Here is an 8,220-nt window from a genome sequence, read left to right on the forward strand (position 1 = left end):
TTCCAAAATTTGCAAGCTAGTCTCACTAAGAGACTTATACAGTGGGGAGATGGGTGGCTGGCGCAACCAGGCCGTGAAGTTTTAATCAAGTCAGTTGCACAATCTCTCCCAACATCCATCATGGGCGTTTTTAAACTTCCATTCTTAGTTTGTGATGACCTAACAAGGATGGTTAGAAACTTCTATTGGGGCTCTAAAGATGGGCGCAGAAAAGTACATTGGAAGTCTTGGGATTATTTGATGCAACCAAAATGTAAAGGAGGGCTTGGATTCCGCGATTACAGACTATTCAACCAAGCACTCCTGCATGCCAAGCTAGGAGACTTATTGATAGGCCGGAGAGCCTTTCTGCTCGACTGTTAAAATCTTGTTATTACCCAGATGGTCAGATTGAGGACACGGTCTTTTCTGGTAATGCTTCCCCGTCTTGGCGGGTTATAAGTTATGGACTAGAGCTCCTGAAAAAAGGCCTAGTCTGGAGAGTGGGCAATGGAGCAACCATTTGTGTATGGAGAGACAATTGGATACCTAGACCCCACTCTTTAAAACTGGTCTCTCCAAGAGGAAATTGTCGTATCCGCTATGTGTCCGAACTACTTAATGACAATGGATCGTGGAATATGAACTTGATGCAGAATTACTTTTGGCCTTGTGATGTGGATGCGATCATTAAAATTACGGCTTGAGGAGGATACAATTGCATGGGGACCAGGGAGGTTTGGACAATTCTCGGTGAAGTTGGCGTATGAGTTTGCTTTTGATGAAGCCAACCGGGAATCTCAATCTGCGTCTGGCACTAATCCGGAGGGCTGCCGGGCCATCTGGAACTTGATATGGAAAACGGATATCCCACCAACAGTCAAAAACTTTGCTTGGAGAGTGGTCTCAGACTCCCTTCCTACTTGGGTTAATAAGCATAAGAGGACCTTGGAAACCACCAACATATGCCCGGCATGTGGCGTGGAACCAGAAGACAACTTCCATCCGTTATGTCGCTGACCTAGAGCACGAGAATTATGGATGTATATGTCAGAAGTTTGGAACCTTCCACCAGTGGATACTGTGGTGAATGTCGGGAAGGAATGGCTGTTCAATGTGCTACAACCATTACATGAAATAGAGAGGTCCATGCTTCTTATGACACTCTGGAGGTGTTGGTTCATACGTAATGAGACAGTGCACAATAAGATCCCGCCGCCTGTTGAGAGGTTCCTTGTTAGCTATTTGGAGTCTCTAATTGCTACTAAAACGAACACACATATGGATCCAGCCAAGGGGAAATCAATCATCTCTTATGACCGCATGTTACTTTAGGCTGATATCTTGCCCTCGCCGCCCGTCCCCAAGTGGGCTGCACCACCGGAGGGGTGGGTAAAGTTAAACACGGACGGATCTTTTGATGCTGGCAGGGCAGGAGTAGGTATGGTGTTACGGGACCCTTTGGGAGGCGTAATCTTTTCAGCATGCAGAACACTTTACTCGTGTCGTGAAGCTTTGGAGGCAGAGTTGTGTGCTTGCATGGAAGGGTTATCTCTAGCGATCCAGCGAAGTGATCTTCCAGTGGCCATTGAGATGGATTCACTTGTTGCTATAAAGTTGATCCAAGAGCAAGAGAAAGATGGGTCTATTTATGCTTCATTAGTCAAAGAGATTAGATATCTCTTATCTCTCCGTGAAAGTTGTATTACTCATATAAACCGAACTCAAAACCAGGTTAGCGATAGTCTAGCAAACTTTGCTCGTACCGAGGGAAGAACCATGACTTGGATTGGTTCAGGACCCCCGACAGTGCTTGAGCTAGTCACCACTAATTCTAACTCTTTATTTTCTTGAGTAATACAATATTTCCACCCGCATTTTTTTTTGCTGTAGTGTAACATTCCTGCATTTTGTGGAGCCCCAACAAAAGCAAGGCAAGTAGGCAAAGGCATCCGGAAACAGTCGGAAACCAGGAAGCAAAGCATTTTTTAAACATAATCCCAGTTCTACCCTCCCCTGCTTCGTTCCAAATATGGCGAATCCTAACCAGTTAGGCGCACAACGCGAATCACTGCCATTGCTGATGCAAGCGGATGCGCGCCCTTGCATGTGCATGTATACTCTCTCTCTCTCTCTTCCTGCACAAGTACTAACACATGTATGGCCTACATTAGCTTCCCTCTCTTCTCTAACACCCATCGTTTTTCATTTTCTTTTGACAATTTAGATGGTACATATCTTTAGAATCAAAAGGTCATTTTCAAAACTTTTTACATATTTGAACTCGTGACGCCAAGCCCTTTAGAACAAATACAGTCTTGGATACATTTGAAACACTTTTTTTAAAAAACTTTTGCTTTAAACAGTGAATAACTTTTCATTTTTATTCTAAAGTGCCAAATAAACAGAATCAGGGCTGAAGAACTTTCTAAATAGTGGGTCTGCACTTTGTTACAAATATGAAAGAACTTTGCTAGAAAATGTATATGGAAACAAAGAACTTTATCGACAGTTGGGCCGAACTTTGATGAAATGTTTATTGAACTTTGTTGAGCCACACACAGTTTAATTTTATCTTGGGCTCGCAACTTAATTTGAAATATGTTGATATTAGACTTGTTTTGAAGAGCTGGCTGTGAGAAACTCAAACACATAAACAAAAATTTTGCGTAATTTATTTGAAAGTAATGGTGACATTTTTGGCTATTCTGTAATTTTATTTAAAGAGCCGCAACATGCATGTGAATATGACGAGGGGTACACTGCATGGCTGACAACTCGGTGGGGCAGGTTGATTAGACATGACCCTAGATGGAGAGCTAGGATACAGGTTGTACGTGTAACTGGTTAGAAAAAATCCACTTGGGCGGAAAACTCAAAACGGTGCCCGGGCTCATCTGCTCCCTCTCAGCAAAAAATTCCAAAAAAATAATAGAAAAATTCAAAAAATTCTAATTTTTTTTGTGGTGGTAGATAATTTGACGCGTGAGGTGCGCTCCAAAATTCAACTCATTTGGACATCTGAGCAGCTCTCGGCAAAAAAGACAAATCGGGTCAAAACAGTGCGTGAACAGTAAACATTTTTACAGACCCTGATTTTGTCTTTTTTGCCGAGAGCTGCTCAGATGCTCAAATGAGCTGATTTTTGGGGCGCACCTCACGCATCAAATTATCTACCACCACAAAAAAAATTGGAATTTTTTGAATTTTTCTAGTATTTTTTTTTGAATTTTTTTCTAAGCGTGGGTGCAGATGAGCCTGGGTGCAGATTAGCCGCACTCTCTAGCTTCGTTCTCTTCCCAACCATCTCCTGTCGCCCGTATAAAAACCATGGAGGCGCGCTTCCGGTCGTTTCAACTTTCAACTCGACATCAAAGGAACATTCCATGGCTGATCCAAGCAGCACATGCGCGCCTTCGGGAAAAGGCATTTAATTTCACGTTTCGTTCACAGCGCGTATCTCGACCGCCCAAATCTACCCATGATGCATGTGAGAAAGCTGAGAAGGGCCCCGCTAGGACCCAGGCTAGTCTTGCCCAGTAGTAGGTGACGATGTTGGCTAGTCTTGTCCAGTAGTAGCTAGATTTGCTTTACCCCTCCGGTTGTGGAATTAATTCATGTGATTATCTCTCTAGCCTATGCTGTTGGAAGTAATTTAAACATCACAAAATTAAAATATCATGTTATTGAAATTGTTCTCAAAGAATGTTCCTTAAATAGTTTTAAATAGAATCAAACTTTGTTAAACTGGTATCTGAACTTTGTCATGACAAATAGAAGAACTTTTGGAAAACTCTGGCATAGCTCGCAATTTTTGAAAAATAGATAGAGAACTTTTTAACCATATTTTTGGAACTTTGTCGCCAAAACTCAAAGAAGTTTTCAATTTTTATTGGTTTTTTCAAAAGTCCTCCTGATTTTCATGCCAAAGTTCAGGCACATCCTTCATAAAGTCTGACAAAGCCTTCATAAAAATTGCATGCACGTGATTTTTTAATGAGGTTGTGGGTTTAACATGTAATAATCCCACAGTAACTAGTGATGTTATCCTGCAAAAAAAATTACTAGCGATGTTAATTATCCAGGCCAGATATAATTATGAAGCTGGCCTGCCACTAAACAAGAGCATGGGAGGAAAACGTGCGCAGAGCATGCACATGACCTAGCTAGATAAACAAATCTGCTAGCTCGGATTCGATGCATGATAACCGGCTCGGATTCGATGTATATGGAACGCGAACGTAAAAAACCGCGTCCCACGCCTTCTTCTTTTCTTCTTCTACGTCGCCGCGGCTCACCACCGGCGTCGTCAACTTTTTGGCGCGCCGTGCCATGACCACGCACCACCGAGCAGCAACATTTCCCCTCCACTCGCCCAGCTCCTCCACCGGCTCCACCGACTCCGTGCCGTGGAGCAGCTGCCACCGCCACGCCCCGGCCACGCCGCCCCCGCCGACGTTCGGCACCAACGACGCCACGAGAAGCTCCCGCCCAACATGCCCTCCCGGCACCAGGACGCCTCCGCGCACAGGGCAGCGGCGGCGCCGCTGAAGCAGGAGGCGCCCGGCGTAGGCGGGGCGCGCGTTCCGCGGCGTGCGGAAACGGCCTTGGGGCAAGTACGCGGCGGAGATCCGGGACTCGACGCGGAACGGCGTGAGGGTGTGGCTGGGCACGTTCGAGAGCCCGGAGGCGGCGGCGCTCGCCTACGACCAGGCGGCCTTCGCCATGCGCGGCACCGCCGCCGTCCTCAACTTCCCCGCCGACCAGGTCCGCCGCTCGCTCGAGGGCGCGGGGGAAGACGTGCGGGGCCGCGCCCAAGCGGCGGCACTCCATGCGGAGCCGAAAAGCCACGGCGCCGGCGGCGTGCCGCAAGGCCCGTGGCCGGCCGGAGGGCGTGGTGATGGAGCTGGAGGACCTTGGCGCGGAGTACCTCGAGGAGCTGCTGGGCGCCGCCGCCGACATGACGGCCTCGGCCTCCGGTTCGTGGTGCTCGAGCCATCATTCCATCTGATGCAAAGAAGAGAGTTGGCGACGATGGGTTGATCGCCATTTGAATCCAGTCAAAATGAATGCATGGTTGTAGATTTTTGTGTGGCTTGGCTGGCTCGCTGTTTTTTCTTTCTTTTCTTTTCAAAAAGAAACAGAAAAGGTACAGGGGATTGTTGTTAGTTTTTTCAGTTGGCGGGTAAAGGGGACTGGAAAAAAAGAAGCAGGCATGTCCTGATCGACCAGGTCAAGTCCGAAGTCCAAACATGCCTGCAAGTTGATGTTGGTTTGTGTTGGTAGGCAGCCACGTGCGAGTATATGTGTACAAGATAAACACAATACTAAAAGCATCTCCAATACATGATGCAAATTTGAAGATGTAAAACACGATATGTAAAAAATTTACATCTTTAAAAAATGCATTTTACATCTTCAAAAAAGAGGCAACTCAATGTAAAAGAGCAACTCCGATAGATGATGCAAAATGGAGATGTAAAACCGGCCGCCGGTTGCGTGGTTGTGTATAACTAGTCGGCATGAGCGCCGGTGGCCGAGCGCCGAGAGACGGGAGGAGCGACGGCCGAGCAATGAGAGCCGGGAGGTCGACTGCGCGGTTATGAATCGAGCAATGGATTGGTCTCGGCGGGGGCGACGTCGTGCGGCGCGAGAAGGTCGAGTCTGGCGGCGGAAAAGCGGGAAAACTGACGGTGGCGTGGAGGCAGGTGTGCGGTTCGAATCCGGTGGTGGCGGGGCAGCGGGGAGGGGGGTCTCAAATCATGTCGCGGCGCGACGGTGATTCGGCGGCGGAGAAGCAGCCAATTAAGCCGATTTGGAGGTGAGCGGCGGCAGAGCAACAACGGAACCGGCGGCGGGGGCGGTGGAGCGGCTGGATCTGGCAGGGGGCCGGCGTGCGGCGTGGTGCGGTGGGTAAGTGGCACGACGGCGGAAGTGCGGCGAGACGGACTCAAATCGGCGGCTCCTTAGTGGTTACGGCGGCGCGGCGGGGTGGGTGGAGTCGTCCATGGTCTGGATGGTGGTCGACGGGCGGCAGGCGGGTGGGCGGAAGGAAAATGAAAGCGGTTTGGCAGTTGGCGCGCGACCGCCAGTTTTACATCTCCTAGAGATGGAGATGCAATCCAGGTGTTGTATTTCATCGGAGATGTAATTTTAATTTGCATTTACATCTACATCATCTATTGGGGATGTAATTTCTTTTTGTATTTGCATCTACATCATCTGTTAGAAGGGTTTGGGCCTTGGAGATGCAAAAGTTAGTTACTTTTGCATCCATAGATGTTGTAACAATTCTAACAATATTAGTAGTTGGTGTTTGCCAACATACCGTGCATTAAGTTGGATCGTAGGTTGTTAATAAATCTTTGATACTTTCTCCGTCCGAAAATACTTATTTTAAATTTGTCCTTCAACTGAATGTATCTAGTACTAACTTGATGCTAGATGCATCTATTTAAAGGGTGAATTTTCGGACGGAGGAATATTACATTTCTACTGATAGACTCTAGTCAAACTGGATAAGGCATCTTAGGCCCTCCACTATGCGCTCGGTGCTGAAGTTCTGAAAAGTATCCCACGTACATATCCATGCCAAATGAAAGAAATTTAGCACCCCTCACACAGCATGGAGGATTTGGCATCGACTCCAACTTGACCCCACATACGTATAAAGTAGTAATAGATCAGCCCAAGTATGTGTCTCCGGTTGTTGCTTTGCTTGTGAAAGTACTGTACAGTGACGAGCTTAGTTTATTGCCTCAAGGAATGTGGCACCTGAGCAAGTAGAGGCATCGATGCCCTGAATATTTTGTTTGGCATCGGCTGGGCAACGTAGGGCACCGGTGCCAAATATATAGAAAATGAATTTGGCACCGTTTTTGGCCTACATAGTGGAAGGCCTTATGTGTTACTTTTCTGATGCATGTTCTGGCAAACTTTTCTGATGCATGCTTTAAATAGAATGAATTGATTCGTGCCATCACAGATGTATTGCTTGCGAGCTTACATCAACTTGTAAATGTTGATTCTCACTTTTCTGCTTGAAATGGGCTAAAATATTCTTGAGTTAGTTATCATTCTTTTGGTTCTTGATGTATTGGTTGTGGGAATATTGATATTGGGAAATGGGAGTATCAATGCATAGCTATGAACCTTCCGACGAATGAATATCTTATTGGTATTGCTGAACAGTCTCTGCACCCTTTTAGAATCCACTGATATAATTCATATTCTCTAATATGTATGAGGATATCCATTTGGTTAGCTAGCGCGGCAAGAAAGAGAAGAAAATGATATAAACTACTGAGACCCCGCAAAAAAAAAGATATAAACTTCTGAGTACACGTACGTTCTTTTATTGTTGAATCGATGTGATCCGTACCGTATAGCTATTGATTTGAATGTTTTCATCATTTGCATGTAAAGTTATTTGTGGGACCTCAAGTTTGAACAGTATACTTGTGATGCTATTTTGGCTTTGAACCACTAGATGACTCGTTGCGCCAATGGCGCAAAGGCCGAGGGAGAGCCAAGTATTGTGAGAATAGTTAGACACTCAAATCGAAAACCAAATGTGGCCAACACTCCCGCATCCTCTACTTGGAAGCCGCCTTTTCTCACCGGATCTAACATAGATACATGATTCTTCAAGAGCAAATTTCAGAGAAAATATAAAGCGAAGGCTTTAAGTTGTACTATTGAGACCATACCACCGTATCTTCATTTAGTTTCTTTGGAAATCTAAAGGTCTAAGAGGACAGTATATGTGAGAAGCTGTGAATCAACAACAAAAAACTAACCTAACTTCCAAACAAACATTTCAAGTTTGGAAGCCACAAAGAAGCCCATATCTCTCATTGTAGTGCAGGTACATGTCCTTAATCCTGCATCCATAACCCATAATTTTTCAGCACCCAAATCCACGAAATCCAACCGAAGGGAATCATGGCAGATACATGCGCAGTGGCTTACATCTCCGAGAAAGACTTCTTGGCATTTTTGTGCAGGTTGGACACAGCAATCCTCGCTGCGAGCTGCAGAAGAACCACACAGGCACCTTCCTTCACCTTGCCCTTGGGGAGGAGGGGGCAACACTTGCAGCGCCGCGACAAGGCCTCATTAGATAAACCTTTACTCTTGTAATCTACGTTGGTGAATCCACTGATACCTTCCTTTACCATATGCTCATTGAACCTTCAAAACAATATAAGTGGTCAGACCTATCAAGACTAACCGTTTCAA

The 8,220-nt window shown here is 46.1% G+C and overlaps 1 long non-coding RNA gene and 1 pseudogene across 3 annotated transcripts in view; one reads left to right on the top strand and one right to left on the bottom strand.

Annotated features, from left to right (window-relative positions):
- Positions 1-8,220, bottom strand: part of LOC119348940 — a 67,982-nt gene that overhangs the window by 58,446 nt on the left and 1,316 nt on the right. For 2 of the 3 annotated variants that reach the window (XR_005169168.1, XR_005169166.1), the window contains 2 exons: positions 7,951-8,172; positions 7,554-7,862 (listed from right to left, as the gene is read on the bottom strand). This is a non-coding gene — a long non-coding RNA (uncharacterized LOC119348940). Of the gene's footprint in view, positions 1-7,553; positions 7,863-7,950; positions 8,173-8,220 lie in introns of those variants that run through there. The other variant, XR_005169167.1, reaches the window with a different exon arrangement.
- LOC119348939 lies at positions 4,198-4,990 on the top strand (annotated as a pseudogene).

This window comes from Triticum dicoccoides, chromosome 1B, assembly GCF_002162155.2.
Source record: "Triticum dicoccoides isolate Atlit2015 ecotype Zavitan chromosome 1B, WEW_v2.0, whole genome shotgun sequence".
Classification (NCBI taxonomy): Eukaryota; Viridiplantae; Streptophyta; class Magnoliopsida; order Poales; family Poaceae; genus Triticum; species Triticum dicoccoides.